The 14808-nt window shown below is 36.8% G+C and overlaps 2 long non-coding RNA genes across 2 annotated transcripts in view; one reads left to right on the forward strand and one right to left on the reverse strand.

Annotated features, from left to right (window-relative positions):
- Nucleotides 1-14808, forward strand: part of LOC146768587 (uncharacterized) — a 131312-nt gene that overhangs the window by 21913 nt on the left and 94591 nt on the right. The gene's annotated exons all lie outside the window — the stretch shown is intronic.
- LOC146768588 (uncharacterized) overlaps nucleotides 1-14808 on the reverse strand; it is a 58771-nt gene that overhangs the window by 8881 nt on the left and 35082 nt on the right. The window lies entirely within an intron of this gene.

Consider the following 14808-nt stretch of genomic DNA (forward strand, 5'->3'; position numbering starts at 1 on the left):
TATCTCTAGGGCATTTGCCCTTATTAGCCATGAATCACTGTTTCATAAGCCTGGAGCCTTGGCTAGAATCCATCTAGCCTAAAATACTTTGAAAACCAATGAATTAACTGAGATCCACTTTAATAGTTCAACTTTATTGCTAATTAACCTGTATATGCCCCTGTTTGTTATGCTGTAATTCAGAACCTAACACTATGGCCATTGTCTAGACATATATTAAATGTATGGTGCTACTCCTCCACTTACTTTAAGGATTTGTTGGTGTGCTGATCACTTGTTTTGTATACAAGCTAAGGCTGTAGACAGTCTAAAGAGGTTAGTGAAGAAGCCTTTGAAAGGCTGATGTTTGACTTTATGTTGACCTCCAAATAAACTGGCTTATCTGCAGGATACAGCTTGCATTTTTGGTGCTGGAGAGCTTAGTCACAAGTTGACAAACAGAGAAACTGGGGGAGAACAACAGGGTTTGTGCCATTTTTTTATTTTGTGCAATTATTTTTGTGATTTGAACTCATAATTGCAGTTTCTGTTCAGATTTTCAACAACGTTTAAACTTTTGGGATGGCAAAATTGCTTTTTATGTCACCTACAATTTCAGACTGAAGTATTGTGACCAATTTCTATGTTCTTATGACTTGGATCAGATCCATAAAACCTTTCAGGCCTTCTGATGTCTGCGAGATGAAGCTGGAGCTGACACCAAGCTGGGAATTGCTTTGTCCATGCTCTTGGAAAACAGCTGGCACTAAAGCACCCTGGGGGCAGGGCTGAAGCTGAGAGCCCAGAGCATCGTGCTGGACCAGCTGAAGCATGGGGACATAAGCATGGCTTTGGTCTTTGCCAGCAGGTCCTTGCTTGTCTTAAGTGCTCAGACCTATAATTACCTAAAGGAAAGTTTAGATACTCAAGTGACGCCCACTCTGCTGCATCCTTAACATCAGGATGTCACTAATTTTCATGGAGTTCTATTTAAGATGTACTTATCTGACTGCTTTTCCTAATTTAAAGCCCAGTGGAATTGAAACACTGAGTTGTCCTCACTTCTCTCGCTGGTTGAGGCTCATCCTTAGAAGATACTTCTATATTGTGTTTGTGCAAAGCTAGAAAAAATAAATCTCCTATTCTGACCCTCATTTCCTCTGTGGATTAGCCATCATTATATACTCTACCTACTAAGTTACCACTACTATGTTTCCACTCCTAAGAGGTTTAGATGTTTGAATCTTTCCTTTCTTCTTGGATGTTTTTAATTAATTCCTCCACATAAGACTTTAAACCCTGGTCTTTATTGTACTCTTCAGTTTTATCCTTCCTGCTGAAACACTTCTGTGTGGTGTGGACAAGAGATGAAGGTCTGTAGCACAGCTTGTGCCTTGTTATGAGAGTGTTTGCTAACAAATCTGGGCTCCTCTTGAAATGCTGGCACAAGTTTAGGCATTTTAAGTATGGGTTGTAGCAGGAAGAATAAGAGTGTGTCCTTTTTTCCTGGGGTGAACTTAGGGGGTCACGTTTCTGTTTGGGTGCTTGTTCATCTCCTTCTGCTCTACTGAATAGGGAATATTGATATTATATTTAATATTAAAATGGAACAATCACAACAAGAGGGCATGAGAGCATTTGCTCTCACATAAATCTGTCATATACTGATTCAAACCTTCACATGCAAGGCACAAGAAGTGAGTTCATAGCACTTTAGAGGGAGGAATGGGAGCTGGAAGCATTAAACTTACATGTGTGAGAGCTCTTCCATGCAGGATTTCTGTATTAAATGTTACAGTAACACACAGTTCATTCAAAGAACTGAAAATTTTGGTAATAGAGAACAAGTGAAAATATGAGTGTGCCTAGTCATGCAAAAGAAGCAGATGTTAGCAATACATTAAATTACAACTCCAGGCACAGGCATAGTCTGTCTTCTTTTTTTAATTTGCTATCTATCTTCACACCATAAAAAGCAAAAGCTTTCTCATAGTAATTTAGTATTTTTTCAAGTTCTGCCAAAGATCTGACAGAATGTAATGAGTCTCTGATAATAGGTAAGTGTGACTTTATCCAAACACTTAAAATTATCTTAATCTATGGCATTAACTGTGCCATAGAATTCGCCTAAAAGAATGTGGATCTGCTGAAGGGGAGCAGAGGAAAATTTAGGTAAATTTAGGAGAAAATGAGTGCATCACCTCATAGGAACAAAACCTGCATCAGCTGGTTTAGAAAAGACCAACAGAAATAAAAGTTGGTGCAAACCAACAGGTTTATGGGGCCTGATGTCCTGTATGGAAAAGTGTCCAGCAGCAATTGCTTCAGAGGATGGAGCAAATGACTTGCAATAGGAATCTGACTTGGAACAAGGCTTAGTCACTTTTTCTAACCATACCAGTTATTTCACTATTTCAATTCCATTTCCACTAGCTGTACCTTCTCTCTGTAAGGAGAAAAGGTAAAAAGAAGTCTTGCTGTATACGCTACACAATTTACTATTTTGTTTATTTTTATTACTTTTCCTATAATTTACCTCTGCTCAAAGATTAATGCTCTCCAGACATCTTTCCCAGAAGGAAAATGGAAATGGATTTTTCAATTTAAAGAGGCAAACAAAACCAAATCTTCCTCTCTGAAGACAACAGTGAAAGTATACATAACTGATGCCAAGTAAACAGAGTTAAAGAAATAATCTCAGCTACACTTCTATGACTGGAAGGCCTTCAGTATACATGAAGATTTATATGTATTTATATTTATGCACTTAAAAGAGAAGTGTGTGTGGGGGCGTGGTTCTGTTTGGAGTTTTTTTATTTGGAGTATAACCTGAAGAGTTTTTAGAAACCCATAAAAACTTTTTGTATTCAAACATTGCATAGTGAAGCCAATAAAATGAAAGAATTATTTCTAATGGAAGTTTTGTCATACAGGTGAAAGAGGAAGGATGAGAAAAAAGTGGTTTTCTCTTTAAAGACATCCCTAGCAATGCCTAGCTGCCTTTCAATGGTGCTAATTTAATATTTAGAGTGCTCTGACACCTGTGATGCTCTCATTCAAAGGTATAGCAGCTCACTGAACTTGATGTCACAAGCCCTTTCCCTCATGTTCACTTGTGACTGGACTTTCCCTTACACTACTGGAAAAAAAAAAAAAGGGGGGAAGAATGCCACAGTATTTTGAAGGATTTAAGGAAATTAGGCAAGTAAAGACAACAGCCCATCACAGTTTGAAGGAGGTAGTTTCAAATATTCCCATGGTTTTTGTATCTTTGTAGACCAAGGCAGACTCAGAAATGAGTTGTGTTATAAGTTAATGATCTGTTAGAAGAAAAGAAGAATAAACATCAACAGTCATAAATTCAAAATTTTTTTTCTACTATTTGAATGTTACTTCCTTGTTAAAAAACGAGGCTAAATTTTTCTGGCATTTAGGTGCTGGGAAAAAAAATCTGTAACAGTAAGGATTTTCCACCCAAGTTTTTACATAATATTTTCTTTTAAAGGTTTACATATATAATTGAAGTTTCACTTTTATAACTTCCTTTGTCCACCCAGCCTTGTTCCTATCAACATAGAGGTGAAAGCCATAATTTTCCATTTTGACTTTTTAAGTAGCTCTCTGATGCTTAACTTGATGAAATTATGCAATCTAGGATATTTTTCCAAACCCATGTCTGCTTTTTGGATTATCCTTCAGGGCTCCATTGTGCTAAAGTAACTAGTGTTCTCTAACAGATTTCTTTAGCACCTCTAGGGAAGTGAAATGGCTTTTTCATGTCTGAAAAAAAGTCCCAGTTCCTTGTCCTATTGCCCTTGCCATGAGACAGGGCTTTGGCAGTGCTGTCAAAGCAGCCTTCTCTATGATATCAGAATTATCAGTGTAAAAGCTGCCAATTTTTTGATCCTGTTGGCTACGGGCCTTTATATTACCTTGTGGGGGTGTATATTTTTTCAGCGTATCCTTCATCTTAATGGAGTGTGATAGTTTATGAAAGCCAACTTGACATTCATTACCACATAGATTTTTTTTCCTTTTGTCCACCAATAATACCTTTGTGATGGCAGCAGAAGATGGCAGCATGTTTGCATAAGAAAAGAACTGGAAAATATTCATGAATTTGTAGGTACTTAGGGCAGTAAGTCCTTTTCTTCATTGGAAGCAATAATATCAAGCATGGTCCACTAAGAGTTCATACTCCTGCCATCTCAGGCTAACAAAACAAACAATTCCTTTGTCCTGCATAATTTGTTCATCTAACTCATATATGGCACAGGGCTGAAGCTCAGAAACTGAAATGTTCATCAGTAGCCTAAGTACTCTGAGTGTCTAAATCCCTTTCTGATAAAACACAGATGAAAAGATGACTTTCCCTGTCAATCTAATAATAAAAACATTTATTCTGAATGCAGGAAGTACAGGAACACATGTTTTAGCATCATCAGATGTGTATCTAACCTATTGGGCCATAAAACATTCTTTCAAGGGTTTGCGACTCTGTTTTAGTAGATACTGGAACACCAGTCTTGACTACATTTTTAACCTTCCTCTGCACTTTTCCAATGATCTCTTATTTTGTCTTGTGAGGATTCAATTATTTCATGCACACAGAAATAATTTCAGCAGGGGAACTACCTCACATATAATCTCCTAAGCCAGGTCGCATCAAAACATTGCAAAATCTGACATCTTTGTAACTTGAGGTTGCCAGCATGTTCAGGAGGATGTCCTGTGACTGGCTGCTGAGTGTATTTATCCACATTTTTTCTGATATTTCCCCTTAGCTTTCAAAGACAAGGTACAGAGCCTGGGGTTTATGTTTCCTTAAATGGTGGGTCACTGTAACAGTAGTACTGGCATGCTGACACCTTTGTGTCACAAAGGAAAATCATATTTAAATGCTAGAAAAGTATTCAAATAGCTGGGTGGAGAACACTTAATCCAAGTGTCCTGGATCATGGATAAATGCTCTGTTGCTATGCTGTTGGACAAAAGCATTCCCTGCCACACATCCACAAACCTTGTCATGCTGGGACACAAGCAGTCAGTGCAGTCCTGCTCTTAGTTGCTTTTGCACTAGCAATACTTCAGGAATATGGTTTAGGAATTTTTGGAATCCCAGCTTTGAGCTGTGTTGTTTTCGTGGGGTTTTCCCCCAGAACGCTGCCATGGATTTAGACTTTAGTGAACAATAGGAGCAACAGTCTCAATGAATCAAAAGAGATGAGCCTGCATTTAGGGGAGCAATTTCTTGGCTTTGTTATCTCATTCTGTGTATCAGGGATGTCAAATCAGTGTTTTAAAATTGATTTGTCACAGACCAAGGAACAGAATAAGACTCAGAACCTGCTACTTCAAATCCATCTCCCTCTGATACCTTCCTTAGACATTTTCATTAATATTCCTAAATGCTTAAAGATAAATTAAAGAAATCATATCCTTTTAAAGTAAATAAATAAATACAGTGTGAGAATTTCCAATTGTCTCCATTAAGAGCAAGCAGATGGCTCATTGTAGTGTTTTATTTTGTTATTTACAGAACAGCTAGCTTGTACTACAGTATCTCTTCATCTCCAGAATTTCTCTTCCAAGATTATGTATAGGCTCTGTCTTACTAGTAATATTTTAATTCATCACCATACATTTAGCAAACTCTTCTTTTATCACTTGATGACAGAAGGGATTTTTTTCTCTGACATTTATTGCTTTTTAAACTGTATTTCTGGTACAGTGCCAGGCTTCTCCCAAAATATTGTAAATAAATGTGAGTAATACAGATTTGGATTTATGAATCATAATGGTTGGATGCTTTAACTATGAAGAGATTCTTTATCATAGTCCACCAATGTGTGGGGAAACCTTTAAGATGTGCTTTCCTGTTTTATTTTACTACAGTCCTCATAGGTTTTAAACCAAGTTGCTTTGAGACTTGAACACAATTACAGTAACCAATCTGACATATACACAATATGAATAAAATACTTAACACTGATATATTTTACATGCATAAAATAAAGGCACCTTGAAATAAAACTCTTATCTCCCTCACCTCACTTATCTACTAATTACATATAAACTCACATAATCAAGAAAAGAGAAAAGATTCCTGTATGTATATCATTAAGCAATATAAAAGAAAGTCTTGTTATCTTCCTTCATGCTTATCTGTAATACTCAGTAATGTTCCTATCTGTAAGAGTATATACTCTATATGTGTATGTTCATATACAGTTTATATATACAAATATAGCTCCCTTCAGACTCTGAATGATTAATACAGTGGCTGGGGAAAGCATTCTGTATTCACACTTTCTGCAATCAGAAATTCTTTGGATGGAAAGCCCCCATTTCTTCCTTGCAGGCACTGTTTCATGAGACCATGAAATCAATCCTGCCACCCTTTTGGTTAAATTTGGATTCAAAATGAAAAATTGCCTTTCCTCTAATGTCCTTATTCTCTTTCAGTCATTATTCCACAACCTGGATCATTTATTTTTTTATTGTATGGTGGATTAAATATGTTGGCAACAAGCTTTGAAAACATGGTGGCTAAGCAAAACCACCACTCCTTTGCATCATATTCCTTACATTTTTTGCATGATGATACATTGTGTGGTTTACTTTAAAGAACATGAATAAGCTTTAGTCCAGAAAAGAAAACATGTGCCTGGGACAAAAAAAAAAAAAAAAAAAAAAAAAAAAAAAAAAAAAAAAAGAGCCCTTGCCCAGAATCATGTGTGACATTCCTGTCCCTCTCATGATGTAGGGCTAGTTAACCTCTGAGCTCAGTGTGCTGCAGCTGAAGATAAATATGAAGATAAATACTATCAGCTTGGGCTGTGGTGGTTCTGATGGAACCAGTCTGGGAATCTGAATTTCCCCACTCCTGCCCCAGGGAAGAATAAAGGGCCTCTTGTGCCTCCTGCTGCAGCAGCAGGGGCTGGCATCACTTTTCATACCCTTGGAGGCCACACGTCAGGCACAATGCAGGAATGCAGGCAGCAGATCCCTTCTCTGCTTTCCATTCTGATATTTAATGATTTCTCAGTGGATCCAAACGTTGCCTAAGACTTCCAAGTAGAGGAATGACCCAGATCAGAGAGATACCATCCGGGAACATTTCCCAAGTGCCTGTTTCATGGGGATGGGAAAGGAAGCAGATGTTTTCCATCAGCAACTAATGCAGAAGAGCTACTATTACTCCCTCCCTAACCACAAGCTCTGTGCCATAATCATCTACTCCCTTCTTCTGCTTCTATAGATGTAACAGCAGCATGTAATAATTCAAATTCTGCCTTGTTGACACAGCTTGCTTCAGCTGTACAGAAAGCAAGTTGTTTGTACACGAGTCTGTGGACACATCAGCACTTTGCAGAGAGCCTGAGAGGAGTTGCTGCTTTCTCACTGGCAAATGCCTGCTGTTGTCCAAGCCTCCCAGAAATCTGGCAGCACCTTGGAACAGCGACACACAGTAAATTTCTGTCAGTGTTACATGATTATTTTGTTAGACAGGATCACAGTTGTCCCCTGAAATATTGCTTGGAATAATCCCTCTTAAAAAAAAAAATATTTTCCTCTTAATTCAGGAAGCTGATCTCATATAATGCTTCTTTATTTGCCTTGAGTAATTATGCTGGTATGAATTCGTAGTGCAGTTGTAGGAATTGCTTCAGCTGGGTCTGGGTGATGGGAAATGATTGTCATACACATTAGGCCTTGTAGAGAGTAACAGGTATTCTGATGTATCAAGTTGGAAACTAACTGAATAAATATGAGGTCTACTGGATTATATTGGACTTAAAATACAGGCATGTGTGCAAGAATGTCCCATAGAGAATATTAAAGGTCAAAAAGAGTGGAAAAAAATGTTAAATTACATTAGTATATAAAAAGGGGAGCAGCTCACCTGTTGAATTGAAAAGGTTAGCTGAGAGATTAAACAATTTATTTTTTGATGTCAAGATGTCTATTCTGTGAGGATGAGCACTTTAATATTCCATTTGGACAATTTGGGAAATATGATAGCTGTTATATATTTTTTCTCCTAGTGTACAGCTGTAGATGTTCCAAACTGTAAAGCAAAATTCAGAATCCTATGGAATCATGGAATCCTAGAAGAGCCCAGGTTGGGAGGGACCTTGCAAGATCCTCTTGTCAAGTCTTTCATAAGAAAGGGAGCATAGATCAGATTATTGAGTCCTGCCCAGCCACACCTTAAAGACCTCCAGTGATGGGCAGTCCACCACATCCCTGGGGAGGTTGTGGCAGTGACTGATAATTCTCACTAAAAAATGCTCCCTTACCATAAGAAGAGAACTTATTTAAGAACTCTGAAATGTTCCACAGTACAAAGCTTTGCCTTTTTGTTTGTTTTTTCCTAACAAAAGGCTGCATGGGCACAGCTGTGGCCTAGGCTCTGCTCAAGGTCAATGGGCCAAAGTTGACTCTAAATTCCAAGTCCCACAGTGTAGGCAAGTCAGGACAATCCTGGAATGATCCTATTCCTTCCATAGTGAGAGCTCTGGAAAAGACTGAACTCAGTATAAAAGTCACTATAACTATTAAGAATGAGAGACGGAGTAATGTCATGGGACTGTAAACCCCTCACAAAAATGAAGGATCCTCTTCACTACAACTGCATTATGTGTCTTGGATACCAATCCTGAAGAACAAGGAAGGGGGATAAGTACTTTTACATTTTTAGAACAAATCTAAAACCCGCATTACATGAAAACATGGAGCAAAGGATGCTGAGAAAGGAAGGCTAGGAGGGGAAGTTTTACCATAGATAAAAGGAAAAGAATACAGAGATGCTCCCTGAAACAAAGCAGATGGATGAAGAAGGCCACCATAGCCTTCTTCTTCTTATGTTCATTTTAAAGGTCAGTTTTAAAAGGTAGGAGTCAGGTGTGGAGGACTTTTTTCCCTCCCAAGACATACCATGAAGAAGTCTTAGGAGACAGCAAGGAATAGTGATTGATAATAGCGTTTGGGGATTTTTTTTTCACTATTTTTTGGCTTTTTAAAATATTTTCCCCTGGATTTAACCATTACTTTGTCAGAATAAATCTTATTTCTATGTTTCAGCTTTATTCAGGGGTGACAAATCTATAATCTTTTTTCTTGGGGGTAAAACTCCATTGATGTTTTGCAGGAAACCCTTGTAGGAACAATGCTTATGGAGGAAGCTTCCCTCAAAACTATGAAAGCTTGGGGACCTACAGGATCCAATGGTAGGGCTCAGGATCAATTTTCCCCAAGCACACACAACCCGGTACCTTCCTTGTAAGGTATAAGAAAGAGGAGGCAGCTACTAGGCTGAATACTCCCAAATTGCTACAGCTGATCAGTGCAAATTTCCTTTGGTGGAAAGATATGACAAGTGACAAGAGGGAGTGGAATGTTGCTTTGTTATTCTGATTTTTCACTGACAAACACAGATCAGCAGCATGTGTGAAAGGAGCCTCAGAGTCTATGAAGCAGGAGAGAGCTCAATATATGATGTATAGACCTTTTTTTGTGCTTCATGGGGCTGCTGGGATATGAAAATGCCATTTTGGGGAAAGCTAATTGCCTGTTCAGCAACTAAAAGCAAGATACCTTTGTTCAGTGAGTTACAATTCCCTGAAGTACACTGCAGTAGCAAAGCAGTAATTACAATGCAGCATGTCTTAAAAGAGCACCATTACACATTTCATGAAGAAAAGGGTAACTTAAGCATTGCTGCTCCCTGGTTAAAGAAAAAGATTTAAAACATCTTGAGCATGATCTTGTATGTTTTATGAATATAAATTTGTCTTCATACCTATTTCTAATGTGAAGACTGTGCTTGAAGCTTACTTACCCTTTTCAGACTGCTACCAGGCCAGGTTATAAGCTATTTTGTGCTGCTGGCAGCAGCCCAATAATATAAAACACATTTTTAATTTTCTTCCTTTACCACCCCCCCACCCCCCCCTTTTTTATGTTTTTTTTCTGTCTCCAGCAAAAAGATATTGTCTCACCAGAAGGGAATGACTTGTGGGTAAGGCAGCCAGTGTAAATTAAAGTGGGGACTTTGGCTGAAGAAGCACAATGAATGTTCAGAAAAGGATGGTAAAAAAGAGAAGTGGAAGCAGACAAAGGAAGCCAGGCAACAAATACAAAAGAATATGGGTTTAATATATTTTTGATGTCCAAAACAGAGTGAGCATGGTTGCAGAATTCTGGAAATCATAAACACCTTAGAGAATTAAGACTACCTCATAAACAGGAATAGGTAATTTCTTGGGGATTATTTATAAATCACACTTTAATTGAAATGTTAGGAGAAGATGAACATATATTTTAAGAAATAGTTCATTATTAAATGTTAAATAATTATTGATAACTACAAGCATTTTCTAGTTATTTACTAACCACTATTTATTTATTAACCTTTGACAAATGGAACACTTTCTATGCAGAATAAAGTTGCCAAAGGAAGCTGGAAAGAAACAAGATAAGAATTAGGATTTTGACAGAAATCAGTCAGGAAGGGAACTTGCACACCAATTAGGTTGTGTTGCATTATAGGTTCCATACTCTCTCCTAACAACTATGTAATTTTCTCGTGTCTCCATGGCACATATTTTGTGACTTTTTCATTAAAAAAGCCAACAGAAACCCAATAATCTTTTGCCATATAATACATTATTAGAAGAATCATAAGGAGGGAGGATAAAGGAGCAAGTTTAATAAGTGCTGCAAAGCATACTACTGCTCCTGAATGTTTGTGTTGAATTTCATATGATGTATGAGAAGCTGACATGTCCTGTGGGGGCTAGTTCACATTTTTTAATGAAAGGTTACAGTACTCTGGACCTATAGTTTATTTAGTTTTGCACTAGAGATAAATATTTATTAAGACTTTGACTCATTACATTTTGTGCAAACCTTGCACTCCAAATCTGTGTGATTCACAGTATACTGAAAATAGAAATAATACCCCTAAATCACACCTGTCTGTGAAGAGAAAATCTGCCAGTTCTTTCACTCCCAACTCATCACCTTGAGACAGGCAAGGAAAAAAAATCCAGAAAGAAAACTAGCTGCTACTTAGGAATGAATTCACTGGAAAAATGTTCCTTTGTTAAGAAGTCCTTGGCTGGGATGGCTGGGAAAATGCAGAGCTCAAAAAAGTCAACATGCTTCTTAGGTCACCCAGCACCTTATTTTGAAAAATACCTGTATCACTCCTTTTGTTTGACTATTTTTTTATGTATTTGTTTGGGAGTTTTGGAGGCTTGTTTGTTTGCTTGTTTGTTTTGAGACAGATGATTTCAAATTATTTTATGTTAAGGAGATGTAAATCACAGCCTTATACCTCTGACTGCATCCATCTTTTAAACAAGTGTGTCTTCCACTTTATTTTGTGATGAGCTTGACCCTGTCATAGTCTAAAAATACTTTGATGAGTCTCTCTCTAAAAAAAAAATCACAGCCTTTGTGGATTTCAAGTGGTCTCAAGGTTATGCAGTGCTAATCAGTTTTGTGGTTCTTAATTCTATTTTCAAATTTGGCCATAGTAGTCTTTCAGTTCACTTTTGTGGCACTTGATTGATTTTGTTATTAACATTACAAGTCATGAGATCAGATAGCAGTATGTTGAACAGACATGCACCAACATCAGTCTACTGAAACACATATTGATTTGCATCAGTATTTTTAGCCTAGGAAAGTGTTTAAATTTTGGGCTTAAAATTACTCTCTGTTTAACAAAGATGAAGGTATTACAAATATTTATGTTACTGCAATATATTAAAATATGTATTTGAATATCTTTATGTTAAATGACATCTATAGATCTGCACTGTTGTCTTATGCCTCCAGATAAAACTGTAAAGCTGCCATTCCCGAGTACAAGAAAATCCATCTTGAAACTTTAATTAAAGAATAATCTATCAATGGCAAATTACCAGAGGATTGATATGTCACTCACAGTGTTGGCACATGATTTCAAAGAACACAACTGAAATCACAGGAGAATAACAGATCTGGGTATTTGTTTGCACTTAACAGACAAGGGGAACATAACTAATAAAAAGTAATTTCTAGAGAGTTTCTATATTAAGAGATTAGTCTGAAATTTCTTCACTCTGAAAGAAAAAAGCAGCACTAAAGCAAATCTGCACCCTCTATGAGGTCTGTAAAACTTCTACTAAAACAAGTAATCATTTGATTTGTTTAAAACAACTAGTTTGGGTTTTATTAATTGTGCTTGTGAAGTCTCCATATTGGATGAAATCTAGTAGCTTTTTATTTGACTTCTTAGAAACAATTCTTGTAACCCTATTTCAATTTACCTTTTAAAATAGTGCAAGAAGAGGCATTTGTGAGGATGTGAGAAGTAGAAGCTTTTTCCCTCAATTCTGTAATTCAAATAAATGAACCTTTACATCTCCTTCCGGGTCAGCTGTATGTGCACTTCCTTGCATAGAGCTGTTTACAGAATAGGGGCTCTATGTAGAATTCCTATGCAAGTGATAGTAAAAGCTCTTTTTTAAAAAAACCTAAGTGATTAGAATTAATAAATTTCCCATGAAATTGGGATATTTTTTTTTGTCCATGGGTTGCTCTTTTTAAAAGGTCTGTAATAAGATAGATTTCAAAGGAGGCGTATATGACCTCAGTATGAATAGTCCTAATTTTAGCTTCTCCTGCTTAAAACACTAGCATAGGAAAAAAATCACAGTGAACCATGACTATCAGTTTTTTATTCCTTCCCCACAGTGTACAGTTTTACCTTTATCTCATCCAGGAGAACCTTGTGAATCAGATGGAATAATACTTCCATCAGAATCATATGGGAATTTCATATGGCCTGAAAGCAACTTGCTGGCAAGACATAAACATATTATCCTGTGCTATCTACAGTACCCTAACCACCTCATGCACATGTATCTCTTGGCTATGATCCTAGATGTTTTCTGGTCACCATCATCTATTTTTAACTTTGTGTTGGGCTGGTTAGCTTCTCTTTTTATTGCCAGATACCAGCTTTTTGCTTATTTTTGACCCCTAAAACATATCCAACCTGCTCTACCCTTGCAAGGATGTTAAGTCTAAAATAAAAGCATAGAAATTCACATCTAAAGGTCAGAGCTACAATTCTGTATTTAGACTCTGTTGGACTAAATTTCTTTCAGGAACTACTTTGAAGTCTCAACCCAAAGGAATCCATTTAGTCTCTATCATGTCCCTTGGCACAAATGCAGTTGCATTATGTTTCTCCCAAAATCTATTCACATTTTCTATATGAAGAGGATATTGGAATAAAAAACTGAAAGACAATAAATCGGATGTAGTTAGCCTTCTTAATTAACAGCAGTGTTAATGAGATTGTTGATTAGACTATTCTTGACCAGAACCTCCCAGTCAAATTGCTGACTGTCCAGCCACTGCTTACACAACTTTCCATCATTTTGGCCTCGAGCTCAGGGTGGATTTCAAGTCACACCCTTTCTGTTGTATCCTTCATGATGTACATGTGATATTTGTACGATCAAAAGCACTATGAAAGTGCAACAATGGGGGTTGTCAGGATTGAGTGTATTCTGATGATTGCCTCGCTTTTTAGGTATTTTATCACATATTTTGGTACCTCCTGTACTGCTTTAACTGAATGGTGCATAACTTTGTGATATTCTTCAAATAGAATAGCTTCCTCCTGCAGAGGAAACCGTAGACATTGTTCTGGAGTTGTCAGTCCTTCAAACCTCTACTCTTCTATTGGTGGCCCCTTTCATGCAGTTTTGAAGATCCTTTCCAATCTGTGGCTTTAATGCAGAGGATGTTTAAGACTTTGCAACACCTACCATGTTTCAGGCACCTGAGAAGACAACAGCTTGACTTTCTAAACCTTCTGTGACTGGAAATTTGATGGATTATTTGCAAGAATTTTCATTTTTTTCTTGTTGATTCTTATTAATTTCTTTATTATAGATTTCACTGTCTGAAGATAAGATATATGTTTCCAAACAAGACCCCATGTTTGGAGAAAATAGCCAAACCTGAGCAATTTTAAATGGACTTTTTGTTCCTGAACAATATTTTATTTAATAAATCCTCTTGAACAATTTTTTCAGTGTGAAAGTTCCTTTTTACTTAAATTATTTTAATAGTAGTATCTTTATGTTAGACACAGCACTATAAATGATCTTCAATAACAATCCCATAGTGCTTAAATAATTAATTAGTGTATGGGAAAGAGCTTCCTAATGATGACATTATTCCATTGCATGTTGAACATAGCAGACCACAATTCTAGCAGGCTGGACAACTATTAACATCAAGCTTTGCTATGATCACTGGCTTTTATTATTAGGAATTTTAATTTAACTATAAATAAGTGTCAACACATATATTGAGAAAGATAAAATTACACTTTTACACAAAAATAAAAACCCTCAGAGCAGTTATATAGCATTTAGTATAAAAGTTAAACAGGATTTGAACTGATAACATTTTGCTACCTGGACTAAAATACCTTAAGAGCATGTAATTGATTCTATTAACGATATAGAAGAACTTCTATAGAAGTTCTAAGAAGTATATGTAAATCAGTAAATGAGAGATACTGGTGGTCCTTCACTACACAAAAAAGCCATCTATTTTCAGCTAAAAGCATTCTCACAGCTTATGATGAGTGACAGTACATAATAATGGTGCCACTTACTTCTTAGAATCAACATCAGAGGCACAGGCTCAGGAGTGTTCATAGATCTTATGTTATGTGGTGAACAATTTTTAAGTTCACCTATGCATTCAGAAATGCTTGTCTTCATTAAAAATGCAGGGGTGAAAAGGAAA

Source organism: Lonchura striata, chromosome 1 (genome assembly GCF_050655825.1).
Source record: "Lonchura striata isolate lonStrDom1 chromosome 1, ASM5065582v1, whole genome shotgun sequence".
Classification (NCBI taxonomy): Eukaryota; Metazoa; Chordata; class Aves; order Passeriformes; family Estrildidae; genus Lonchura; species Lonchura striata.